This window comes from Triticum urartu, chromosome 2A (genome assembly GCF_056163025.1).
Source record: "Triticum urartu cultivar PI428250 chromosome 2A, HENAU_Tu73, whole genome shotgun sequence".
NCBI lineage: Eukaryota > Viridiplantae > Streptophyta > Magnoliopsida > Poales > Poaceae > Triticum > Triticum urartu.
Window position 1 is genome coordinate 10,399,671 of NC_141874.1, and position 13,755 is coordinate 10,413,425.

General features: G+C 38.4%; 1 pseudogene across 1 annotated transcript; it reads left to right on the forward strand.

Annotated features, from left to right (window-relative positions):
• Positions 1-24: 24 nt before the first annotated feature.
• LOC125535035 (cysteine-rich receptor-like protein kinase 25) lies at positions 25-8,175 on the forward strand (annotated as a pseudogene). The gene is made up of 7 exons (XR_015615524.1): positions 25-148; positions 254-426; positions 518-778; positions 1,059-1,287; positions 1,412-1,556; positions 1,663-1,845; positions 7,930-8,175. The product of XR_015615524.1 is annotated as a cysteine-rich receptor-like protein kinase 25 (transcript).
• The last annotated feature ends 5,580 nt before the right edge of the window (positions 8,176-13,755 follow it).

Here is a 13,755-nt window from a genome sequence, read left to right on the forward strand (position 1 = left end):
AGTCAAGTCAACCGGTCATAAAAATATCTCCTTGGTTTGCTTTATATACTAGAGGCACCAGCAGCAAGGAGTCTATTCATCTCAGATTTGAAGTTCATTCCCCCTCTTGGTGTTCTCTTCCCTGATCGAGCGCTAGCTCCTCTCCAAGGTCAGAGCACTTGTCGAACTGCTTAATTTATTTCCAGATACGGCTTACTTGTGCATACTTAGTCTGGTATTGTTTGGAAACTTCCTTGCTTTGGTTAATTGGAAGTCGTAATTGCTCACATCTGTAGTTTCCTACACCATCATCAATTAATGGCCACCGGAGGCGTAACCCTGAAGAGCCTACCGAGTGAACTACCATTAGACTTTCTGAATAAAATTACAAAGAACTTCTCCAAGGACCTACAACTTCGTGAAGACGCGTCTGAGTCAGTTTATATGGTATGATTTTTTCACAACTTTTTTCTGTCAATTCAATGGTTAATCTGGAGAGATGATAAGGTTGATTTTAGTTTTACGTGACATTAAACAGGGGATTCTGGACGGTGGTGAAGTGGTGGTTGTGAAGAAACTCGCGGAAAATTCACCAGTACCATGTGAGAAAAAATTCGCGAATGAGGTTCAGAATATTATGGGGCTTGAACATGAAAATATTGTCAAGATGGTTGCATACTGCCGTGAACCAAATAATAAATTGGTTCAGATCAATGAACGATATATTACTGCAGAGATTACTGCACTTTACTCTGCTATGAATACTTACCTCAGGGAAGCCTTGACAAGAATCTTTTTGGTATGTCATATCATTTACTATCCGAGCTATTTTTCAAATATTTACTGTGCTGCGTGGTTTGCATGCAGGTTTAGCATGGTTAGGAAAAAGTTCCTCTAATTTTCGCACCATTATATCAATGAGCAAGAAAAGATTGCACATTATCAATAGAAGAATTTTGTTGTTTTGGTGGAGATTTTTCACTTCACAAAATCTTTTTGTCGTTAATATTCTGAGAGATAATTATCATTTGGATCTACTATCCTATATAAGTTATAAAGCTCTATGGCAAGTATTTCAGGTGAGTCCAGTATCATTGATTGGGGGACTCGCTTCAAAATAATAAAGGGAATATGCAAAGGTGTACATTTTTTACACACCTTGCCTCGTCCCATTCTTCATTTGGGTCTGAAGCCGCAAAATATATTACTAGATGTCAACATGGCACCGAAAATTGCGGATTTTGGTTTCTCCAGAATATTCGGCATAGATCATACCCGAAAGATCACGCGAAGTGTCATGGGATCAGTGTGAGTTACTCTATGATTATTATGCTGATATATCAACTACCTTGTTCATATATTGTAATGTAAAATTGTTTTTCGCATCTCCAACTAATAATATTGATTAATATTTTGATGTTGATACCATTAGTGGATACATGGCCCCGGAGTATCTATATAGTGGTGAAATCTCGGCTCGGTCAGACATATATAGCTTAGGCCTAATCATAATGGAGATCTCCACAAGAGAGAAGAATAGCTCTGACCAGAAACATGCAAGGAAATATGTTGATGGAGTAAGAATAAATATCACTTCATTATTTGTCGACTGAAACTGAGAATATTATCTTACAATTAATTTGTGTACATTATTAAAGGAGGACATTTTCAAATTTTATGTAGGTAAAAGAAAATTGGACAATGGAGAAAATAATGTCTGAGTACACATTGTTGGAAGAACAAGGTTTGAATCAAGTACAAGCATGTATCGATATTGCTCTACAATGTGTGGAGATTGATCAGGATAAGAGACCTTCCATAGACTACATTCTCAACAGGCTCAAAGCACTACCAAAAAATGCGGAGGTATGAATTACGTTTGGACACATCGCTTTTCTATTAAGAAGAGTTAATTTCTCTAAATTAGAAAGCAATACACCTTACTATTTTTCATACACTGTTGGAACGAGGGTTTTATCTAGTGCCAAAAACACTCAACAAAGGTTAAAAAGTACTAGGCAAAGCACACATGTCTAAAGTCCGTCCATCAAAGACACCTTTGTCGAGTGTGTTTTCGCGGATACTCGAAAAAACATTTGCCGAGTCTTCCTTTTGTGCTCAGCAAAGATTTGTGCTCATTCAAAATAATTAATAGAGGATAGAAAACCCTGAAACCGAATGGTTCGCTGAGTGCAAGCATAGGGTTAAGGCGAAGACTCTTCTTAGCACATACACTCGGCAAAGCGAATGAACAGTGGCAAAAAAAGTAGCCTCCTGACGCAGCCCAGGTGTGCACTCTCTACTATCATTGCTTGCGCTATTGGAGGTGGAAGGGATGCCATCGGAAGAGGAGGTGACAATGCCTCTAGTGGAGGGGAAGTAGAGGCCATTAGTGAAGGAGGCGGTGCAACAGACAATGACGGTGCGTCCGAAGAAGGAGATGGTGATGGAGTGGTGGGAGAATAAGGATAAATGTAGGAAGAGCTGGCGGTGGTGTCAAGGAGTGTGTTAGAAGAGGAGACCGAGGTGAGAGAAGGAGAGGAAATTTCTGGTGTGCCATGTCATGGACCCTCCCTCCTTCTCGCAACCAATCAGGATGAAACACGTGGATAGTATGTTTCTTCACCAGACAATTTGCCAAGTGTTTTTTTCTCGGCAAAATTTTTCTTCTCTATTTTCTTTTCTTCCCTTTTTATTTTACTTTATTTCATTTCTCCCCTTCTCTCTTGGCACATCTTCTACGTATCATTATATATATGACATCATGACAAGTTTCATATTTTTCAAACTTCGTTGGCCTTTTTTAGAATAAAAAACACTAAGCTCCATGTTGGTGGTTGAGTCTTGGCACCTTGATATTTAGAATTCTATTTATTCTTGGATAAGTCCTATCACAGAATCAACAAAAACAATATTTCCAACCCATTTTTACCATTATTTCATGTGCTTGCAGTTCAAATTTTAATTTAATCCTTTAAATATATAGGAATGTACATAATGACTTAAATATAACAAACGAACCTAAATTTTTTTTTTGCAAATTTTTACATTGAAGATGTAGTTCTGTATGTTGAGTGTAGAAAAAGTTTCAACGTGAACCGATGAAGGCAACTCTCACTTAGATTTATACATGACCGGCTCCGTCTAAAAACCGTGATTCATCCTCATAGATGTTGTGGTTTATAAGAAGAGCAAGTCACGAAATTTTCACAAGATTCTCAAAATTTTAACACCCCCTCTAGTTGTTAGATCATGACATCATGCTAAATTTCATGTCTTTTTGTCTTTGTTTGCATTTTACAGAATCAAAAAGCGAATAAGCTCCATGTTGGTGGCCGAATTTTGGCATGATATTGTTTGGAATTCCTTTTATTTTCTTCAATAAGTTCTAAACATCTACTCGATGAGATAAAATAATATTTTCAACCCATTTTTGCTTTTTGTTTCATGTACTTGGAGTCAAATTTGAATTATATCTGTTAGACGCCTAGAAATGCAGTTAATGACTTAGATATAGCAAACAAACCCAGAAAACATTAAATTTTGACTTTGAATACATAATGGTGTATATTGAGTGTAAAAAAAGTTTCAACATCAACTGATGAAACCAACCATCACCTCCTTAAAACCTGACCCGTTCTTCATGAAACAATGATTCTTCTTTGAAGATGGTTCGGTTTACAAACAATTTACATGACATTTCTTTTGTGAAACGTCCCCAATTTTTTACAACAACTTCCAGCTTTCACATGAAGACACCATTCCAAGTTTCAGGTTTTTTAGACATCACTTGCATTATTTAAAAATTACGACCAATTAGTTGCATGTTGATAGTCGAGTATTGGCACCCTGCGGTTTGTAATTCCTTTTTTATAAGGCTTGAAAGGAAACTCACTAAACAAATCTGATTTTTAACCAATTTATACCCATTGTTTTGTGTACGAGAAATTCAAATTTAATTATAACAATTAAATGCATATAAATGCACTTAATAACTTAAATATAGCAAATGAACTTCCTAAAATGCAATATTTTTCACACAGAAGATGTAACAATATGTTTTCAGGGCGAAAAACAATTTAGGGCCAACCCATGAAGAAAAACCATAGTTTGCCTTCTAATATGTTTGGTTCCCTCTCGAAACCACGATTCTTTCTCCAAGCTGGTTTAGTTTCTAAGAAATTTACATGCCAAATTTTGTGAATCCTTCTACATTTTTATCACAGACTCTTGGTGTCATCTCATGACACTGTACCAAGTTTCACTATTTTAGACCTCATTTGCAATTCTTTAGAACGAAAAAGCAATAACCTCCATGTTGGTTGTCGAGTCCTAGCACCCTAATTTGGAATTAATTTTATTTTCCTAGATAAGTTCTGAACATATAATCAATAACACAAATAAAAAAATTCAACTCCTTTATGACCGCATTTTCATGCCCTTGTTTCAGATTTTAACTATATGCATTAAATCCCTAGAAATGCACTTAAGGACTTAAATATAGTGAACAAACCGAGAAAAACACACAATTTTTACATAGAAAATGTAATGGTATATGTTGATTGTAGAAATGGTTTCAAGGCAAACTGGTGAATGAAACCGTCACTTCGCTTGAAAACTTGACCGATTCCCTCTCATAACCATGACTATTACTCGTAGATAGTTTGGTTTCTATGCGGCACACATCACAACTTTTGTGAAACCTTCTAAAAGAATTACCACTGCCTGTAGATGCCATATCATGATGTCATGCCAAGTTTCATATTTCTCAAATGTCGTCCACTTATAGAATTAAAAAGACAATGAGCTCCATGTTAGTAGTCGAGTCTTGGCACCTTGATATTTGAAATTAGTTATTTTTTGGATAAGAGAGCAGCATAAACTTAATAACAGAATTACATAATTTCAACTCATTTTTTGGCCATTATTTCATGTATTTTCATTAGAATTTGAGTTACATTTATTAAATGCCTGGAAGTGCACTTAATGACTTGAAATAGCAAACAAACCCCGAAAAATTCCAATGTTTAATCCAAAACATGTACTGGTGTATGTTAAGTACAGAAAAAATATGAAAGTTAATTCCCATGTCGTGATCAAGGTCAAAGGAAAGAGAAAAAAAATAAAAAATAGAAAAATAGAAAAAAGAAAAGAAGGAAAGAAAAGAAAATGTTTGTCAAACACTCACCTAATAACTTATGTTTGCTAAGTGTAAAACTGGGGGAAAATCATTGATATGCTGAGTGTAAATTTTTTTGCTGCTTGTTTTTAGGTACAATAATCAAATGATGTATTTGCCAAGTGTATGATAAAATATATTATGCAAGCAACTAGAAAATCGGCAACCAGTTGATGCTGGTAGTGGGAGGCTAAGTGTTTAGAGAAAATTAGAAAGGAATAAATCTTAGTACCTATCTATTATATACTTAAAACAAGAGTCAAACAAGCCATCATGATTCTTCCGTATCTATTAAATTATCTCGAGTATCAATATTATATATTAGTGGTTAAGATTTAAAATATGAACGTTACATACAAATATAGGTACATACAAATAATTTGGCATGGCACGCAAAAATAATTGAACACGTGTTACATCAAAGTCTTATGTTTTTTCCTAATAAAAAACTATCCAAGACAATAATTAGACATAAAGCTCACGTTAGCATTGCAAAAGTAGGATTGCCATCTTCCGTCTAAAATAAAAATTCATGGCTACCAGACAGCTAACAAAACGTATATCTGCCAATAATACATGAGTCCCCGAGCGGCCCGCAGGAAAATAGGAGTCCAGTCACAGTACTACATCCAGAAACCTATTTTGTGTTGAAGGAAAATCAATCCAGACTACTACATTAGTGTGTGATAACAAACTTTCTCTATGCACGAGCAATTTTGTTTTTCTATCCAGATTAGAACGTAAATGTGTATGTACATAGCATAGACAAACAAATTACCAATATACCACTTTTAAAAAATAAGAAAGTCAGCCTACAATATGATGTTAGAGGCAATAAATAATGAATGGACTACTGATACTGAAGATACCTGAAAATCTAAGTGCCAAAAAATTATATTTCTTTTCTCACAATTTTTTTACAAATGAATCATGGCGTGTTTTCTAATTAAAATGGTTGATATGAATTTTAGTTTTTTTTGACTGAGAATAGTCATGAGAAGTCCCCGTGAAAGCATACACAACATAAATGCAAAAGAAAATACATCATCCTTCGCAGCATATAAAGCATGTAAACAAACATACAGTCAATGTTTTGAAATTTTTATACTAATATAGACAAAAATGTATGGCTTGAACGTGGAAGAATAACATCATATTGATTGCAAACTCCTTTTATCTCATATGTCATTTTGTTTTTGATGTATTACAAATGAAAATCGTAATCTAAAATTGTAGATAGGAAACTACAAACAATTAAATATAATTCTATCGTCAAAACAACACGTCATCGGGCATATGAACGGAATCCATCTATATCATGTTGACTCGGGGTGTTGACCTCTCAAGATGGTATGATATTAAGGAATTATTGGGTCGTTCACCGAGGTACAAGGAGAACAAATCTAATACAAGACATTATATTGGTCCACTTGGGCTAAATAATCTGCTATTATGATTTTATGATGGGTCCTAATTTAGATAGCGGAGATTTAAAATAAAGGTAAAAGGAATATGTGTATTAATAGCCAAATCGGCTTTAATGCAAATCAATCTGTAGCAATCTGAATTGCATGAAGTGCATGCAATACCATCATTGCCGTGACACAATTAATCAACTAACAGGCCGAATCTGTTTACATATTACGAGAATAAATCATACTCGATAGCCATAAAATAACATGCAAAAATAGATTTTCCTGAAAGTAGGAATGCAAAAAATTTATTTTCTAAGGCTTGTTAAATAACCCACATCGAAGACACCTAATAATCCTTTCCAAACAAAGAGAACACTTTTGGTCAAAATATAGATGCAGTGGCAAAAGGATGAGTACATACTCAAAAGAAATATAAGTATGATTTTGATAAGAATATTAAAATAGTAGTGCTTTGCACTGCAGTCAAAAAATGATTCGATCGAGCTGACTAACTTGTTTTGTTGAAATTCAATTTTCTGTAAGATTTCATCTAAATTTTGACATGTTAAAATGCCAATGTATGGATGAATATATTCGAATAACATCTAGCATCAAAAGACAAATTATTGACAAAAAATATATATTAGGAATGAGAATATGTAATAAATCTACGGGAACAAATACACAAGCCACCACACTGCTAATGATGATGCATACACAGCAAGAAGACATTTGGTTCGAAAGAAAGACATTTATGTTTATATTTATTTCTTGGTTAAATTTTATTTATGTATTTAAAGTGTTATAATGCCAAAAATTAATTATTTAGATTGTGAACAAAAATGTTGTCAATTTATCAATTATTTATTTAAAGTACTAAAAATCTATATAGAATATTCCTATGAAAAAGGAAAAAAAACTTTTGATCTAGAGACCCTATCTAAATCGAAAATATCATGTGTACGTACATGATTAAATACTAGCCGCGCAAATGCACGGTTCACTAGTTTTTCCGTATTCAAAAGATATAATTTCCCAAAATTTAAAATGAATAATTCTTAGTATTTTTTCGACGGCTAACAATTCATGAGAAGTTTACATTATTGAATAGGTTAACAATGGTGCGTAGGTACGACGAGATGAATAGGAAATTCCTCAATTACATCCATATTTGTATTCAACATTGTAATAAGGTTTACATTTTAAGATGCTATAAATTCATCTTTTATTCTTAACTTCACAGAACAATTGTATAACTTGTTACTTCTCATTTTCATAACACTATGTTATCGAATCTGTTGTAACACATAATCTATATATTTCCAGTGATGCTGATATATTGCCTTTAAATTTCAGGTCGACCATTCTAGGTGAGCACAAAACGTCACACTTTTGAATGAGAGATGTCCAACATGAAGTAATGCATGTTTAATGCAACAATGGTGGATGACCAAACTTATATTTGGATTTAATAATGCTAGTCACCATAAAAAAGATGCTACTAGAGTGTATTGTGGGAACATGATCCATAGATATCATGTGATTATGTATATATTTAATATAATTTCCTTTGGAGGTTTTCACTCCAAATATCCGTTATTATTATCACTAGATAATTTCTCGTGTGTTGCAACGTGATACAAATATTCTACTACGTTAGCGCGTGATTTACCTGACCATCTCCGTGATTTACGTACCAAAATAAAAATCACTTATTTGATAAGAACTTATTTTCTTACCGAAGAAAATACTATTTTATTTTGTATGTAAATAAAAGGTAAGATAGTTTCGAGGAAACGCGATCAAAACCCCTAGTAATAGGATGTTAAAAATCAAAAGAGAGAGAGGGAGGGTTACCTACATGACGTTCGAAGAAGCACTATGCCTGGCAGTACAAGAAACACTAATCCCTTTTAAAGTAGTAGAGAAGAGGGAATACTGTTGCGAAGTTATACTTTGTCTTGTTCAAAATATTAATTTATGTTTCCTAAATTCATGTTAAGATGGGTATGAGAGCTACCTTTACGTTTTCGTCTTGGTTATGCTTCTTCGTAAGAGGAGTCTAATTAACAACACGCTGCAACATTACATCAACAGCTAACATTGCCATAGGCAAGATCAAGGCTATGAGAGGTCCTCAATAGTGACACCTCTGGGAAGGTAATGGTGTGTGAACACCATCGTCGCTAGACCTAACCATATAGGTAATATCATGGGTTTTCACCTAGGGCATAAAGTTCGAGAAGACTCCAAACAACTCCTTCAACAAACGAGAATCGATTACCACTACCAGGAACAAACATTGAAAGCCATGCCTAGGGTTTTTAGCTGGTTGCTTGAATCTCACCACTAAAAAGAAGTACACAGAGTTCCGACGACCAACTTTCCAACAAGATGTCTTGCTACCACTAGTAGAAAAGGGGGCAACGGTCCAGGCCGGGTCAGCCCATTAGTCCCGGTTCAGTCTAGAACCAGGACCAATGGGGGCATTGGACCCGTTTCGTGAGCCCAGGGGGCCGGCTGGGCCACGTGGGCCATTGGTCCCGGTTAGTCTGGACCTTTTGGTCCCAGTTGGTGGGACGAACCGGGACCAATGAGCCTGGCTCCTGGCCCACCACCATTGGTCCCGGTTGGTGGCTTGAACCGGGACCAAAGGCTCCCCTTTAGTCCCGGTTCATGCCACCAACCGGGACCAATGAGGTGCCTATATATACCCTCGCCCGCGAGCAGAGCACTCCAGTGCTCTGTTTTTCTCTGGCCGGCGAGGGGAGGGGTTTGTGGTGCTCTAGCTCACCTCCTATGCACATGAGGTGTTCAATGAAATGCCCGAGCCACAGTAGTTAAGCTTTCTCCTCTCGAAGCTCGACCTCAAAGCTCCATTTTCCTCGAGATTTGTCTAGATTAAGCGGTCCGTCACGCCCCACCCCCGTCTTCACCGCCGTCGATCACCCGCGCCGATCTCATCACCGACACCACCGTGGTGAGCCTCTTGTTCTTATCTTCTTTCTGAAAGGAAAAATATTGTTACTTGTATGTTTAGATAGATACTTGTATAATTTTCTTACTTTTATTATTGCATCTTATATAGTGCGATGGTTTTGGTATCCGCCCCCGTCGGCCCTCGTCTTGTCTATGATTCGGATGTGGTATATATATTATCTTTATAACTATTGGTTCATTTATTGTTTATGAAAATTATGCGGACCAACGTCACATAGATTTTATATATCTAGGATGTATGTGAACCGGAAATTCCAACCGACCCTATTGTCGAGAGGTTAAATTTAGTTGAAGAAGAAAACAATTTCTTGAAGGAAAAAATAAAAAATTGAGGAGGAGAAGATGATATTGGAGTTGCATGTTGCGGATGTCGTTGATGATCACAAGATCAAGATGGATGCAATGCGCTTGAAGATTAGAAAGATTAGAAAATATGCCATTCATATCGAGGCTTGGTATCATTATGCCGTTGGATCAATTGTTACCTTGGTTGCGATTATGATCGCCTTTGTTTTCGCATTAAAATGTTTTACATAGTTTCAATGTATGGTTTAATTAATTAGATGCTCTGGAGAGCTATATGTTGTTAGATGAGAACTATGTATGTACTTTGGTTTTAATGTGATGATGAACTTCTATTAATTTGGACACTTAATTATATATAATGCACGCAGATGAACTGGCAATGGATGTACGGTGACAGACACACCTCCGAGTACATTAAGGGCGTGCATGAGTTTCTCGATGCGGCTGAGGCAAACAAGCAGAATGGTTTTATGTGTTGTCCATGCCCTGATTGTGGGAATACGAAGTCTTACTCTAAACGGAAAATCCTTCACACCCACCTGCTTTACAAGGGTTTCATGCCACACTATAATGTTTGGACGAGGCACGGAGAAATAGGGGTTATGATGGAAGACGACAAAGAAGAAGAGTACGATGACAACTATGTGCCCCCTGAATACCGTGATGCTGCAACGGGGGGAGCTGGTGAAGATCAACAGGAACCAGACGATGTGCCCAATGATGCTGCAACGGGTGAAGCTGCTGAAGATCAAGAGGAACCAGACGATGTGCCCGATGATGATGATCTTCGCCGGGTCATTCTCGATGCAAGGACGCAATGCGAAATTCAAAAGGAGAAGTTGAAGTTCGATCGCATGTTAGAGGATCACAAAAAAGGGTTGTACCCCAATTGCGAAGATGGCAACACAAAGCTCGGTACCGTACTGGAATTGCTGTAGTGGAAGGCAGATAATGCTGTGCCTGACAAAGGATTTGAGAAGCTACTGAAAATATTGAAGAAGAAGCTTCCAAAGGATAACGAATTGCCCGACAGTACATACGCAGCAAAGAAGGTCGTATGCCCTCTAGGATTGGAGGTGGAGAAGATACATGCATGCCCTAATGACTGCATCCTATACCGCGGTGCATACAAGGATCTGAACGCATGCCCGGTATGCGGTGCATTGCGGTATAAGATCAGACGAGATGACCCTGGTGATGTTCACGGCGAGCCCCACAGGAAGAGGGTTCCTGCGAAGGTGATGTGGTATGCTCCTATAATACCAAGGTTGAAACGTCTGTTCAGAAACGGAAAGCATGCCAAGTCGATGCGATGGCACAGTGAGGACCGTAAGAAAGATGGGAAGTTGAGAGCACCCGCTGACGGGTCGCAGTGGAGAAAAATCGAGAGAAAGTACTGGGATGAGTTTGCAAAGGACCCAAGGAACATATGGTTTGCTTTAAGCGCGGATGGCATTAATCCTTTCGGGGAGCAGAGCAGCAATCACAGCACCTGGCCCGTGACTCTATGTATGTATAACCCTCCTCCTTGGATGTGCATGAAGCGGAAGTTCATTATGATGCCAGTTCTCATCCAAGACCCTAAGCAACCCGACAACGACATTGATGTGTACCTAAGGCCATTAGTTGAAGAACTTTTACAGCTGTGAAATGGAAACGGTGTACGTACGTGGAATGAGCACAGACAAGAGGAATTTAACCTAAAGGCGTTGCTGTTCGTGACCATCAACGATTGGCCCGCTCTCAGTAACCTTTCAGGACAGACAAACAAAGGATACCATGCATGCACACACTGTTTAGATGACACTGAAAGTATATACCTGGAAAAATGCAGGAAGAATGTGTACCTGGGCCATCGTCGATTTCTTCTGACCAACCATCAATGTCGAAAGAAAGGCAAGCATTTCAAAGGCGAGGCAGATCACCGGAAGAAGCCCGCCATGCGTACCGGTGATCACGTACTTGCTATGGTCAATGATTTACACGTATCTTTGGAAAGGGTCCCGGCGCACTAGCTGTTCTGAATGACGCTGAGGGACACGCACCCATGTGGAAGAAGAAATCTATATTTTGGGACCTACCCTACTGGAAAGACCTAGAGGTCCGCTCTTCAATCGACGTGATGCACGTGACGAAGAACCTTTGCGTGAACCTGCTAGGCTTCTTGGGCGTGTATGGAAAGACAAAAGGTACACCTGAGGCACGGGAGGACCTGCAACGTTTGCACGAAAAAGACGGCATGCCTCTGAAGCAGTATGAAGGTCCTGCCAGCTACGCTCTTACGAAAGAAGAGAAAGAAATCTTCTTTGAATGCCTGCTCAGTATGAAGGTCCCGACTGGCTTCTCGTCGAATATAAAGGGAATAATAAATATCCCAAAGAAAAAGTTCCAGAACCTAAAGTCTCATGACTGCCACGTGATTATGACGCAACTGCTTTCGGTTGCATTGAGGGGGCTTCTACCAGAAAACGTCCGATTAGCCATTGTGAAGCTATGTGCATTCCTCAATGCAATCTCTCAGAAGGTGATCGATCCAGAAATCGTACCAAGGCTAAGGAGTGATGTGGCGCAATGTCTTGTCAGTTTCGAGCTGGTGTTCCCACCATCCTTCTTCAATATCATGACGCATGTCCTAGTTCATCTAGTCGACGAGATTGTCATTCTGGGGCCCGTATTTCTACACAATGTGTTCCCCTTTGAGAGGTTCATGGGAGTCCTAAAGAAATATGTCCGTAACCATGCTAGGCCAGAAGGAAGCATCTCCATGGGCCATCAAATAGAGGATGTCATCGGGTTTTGTGTTGACTTCATTCCTGGCTTAAGAAGATAGGTCTCCCTAAACCCCGGTATGAGGGGAGACTGACTGGAAAAGGCATGCTAGGAGCAGACTCAATAATATGCAGGGACGGGCATTCTTGGTCTCAAGCACACTACACAGTTCTACAGAACTCTACCTTGGTGACCCCGTATGTCGATGAACACAAGAACAGTCTGTGCTCCAAACACCCGGAGCAGTGCGACGACTGGATTACATGTGAAAACATTAGGACTTTCAGCAGTTGGTTGGAAGCACGTCTCAGAGGTGACAACACTGTTTGTGATGAGTTGTACTTGTTGTCCAGGGGACCATCTTTGACTGTATTGATTTACAAAGGATACGAGATAAATGGGAATACATTTTACACGACTGACCAAGATCAAAAGAGCACCAACCAAAACAGCGGTGTCCGCTTTGATGCAACAACCGAGAAGGGAAAAGACACATATTATGGTTACATAGTGGACATATGGGAACTTGACTACGGACAAGATTTTAGGGTCCCTTTGTTTAAGTGCAAATGGGTCAATCTGTCAGGAGGCGGGGTACATGTAGACCCACAGTACGGAATGACAACAGTCGATCTGAAAAATCTTGGGTACACTGACGAACCGTTCGTCCTAGCCAATGATGTGGCACAGGTTATCTATGCGAAGGACATGTCTACCAGACCGAGAAAAAGAAAAGATAAGGAAATGAATACATCATACGATGAGCCAAAGCGCCACATAGTTCTTTCAGGAAAAAGGGACATCCTAGGAGTGGAGGGCAAGACAGACATGTCTGAAGATTATGAAAAGTTTCATGAAATTCCTCCCTTCAATGTCAAGGCTGACCCAAGCATCCTGATAAACGATGAAGATTATCCATGGTTACGGCGCAATAAGCAAATGACACAAGCGAAGAAAAAGTGAAGACTTTCTCCAGCAACTATTATGATGATACCATGCCAAATTTGTAACAGACGAGTATGCTATGCCAACTTTTTCAGAGTTCATTTGAAAACTATGAATTTAGGTCAAATTTTCTCTATAGGTGCATCTATGTTCATTTTTTTA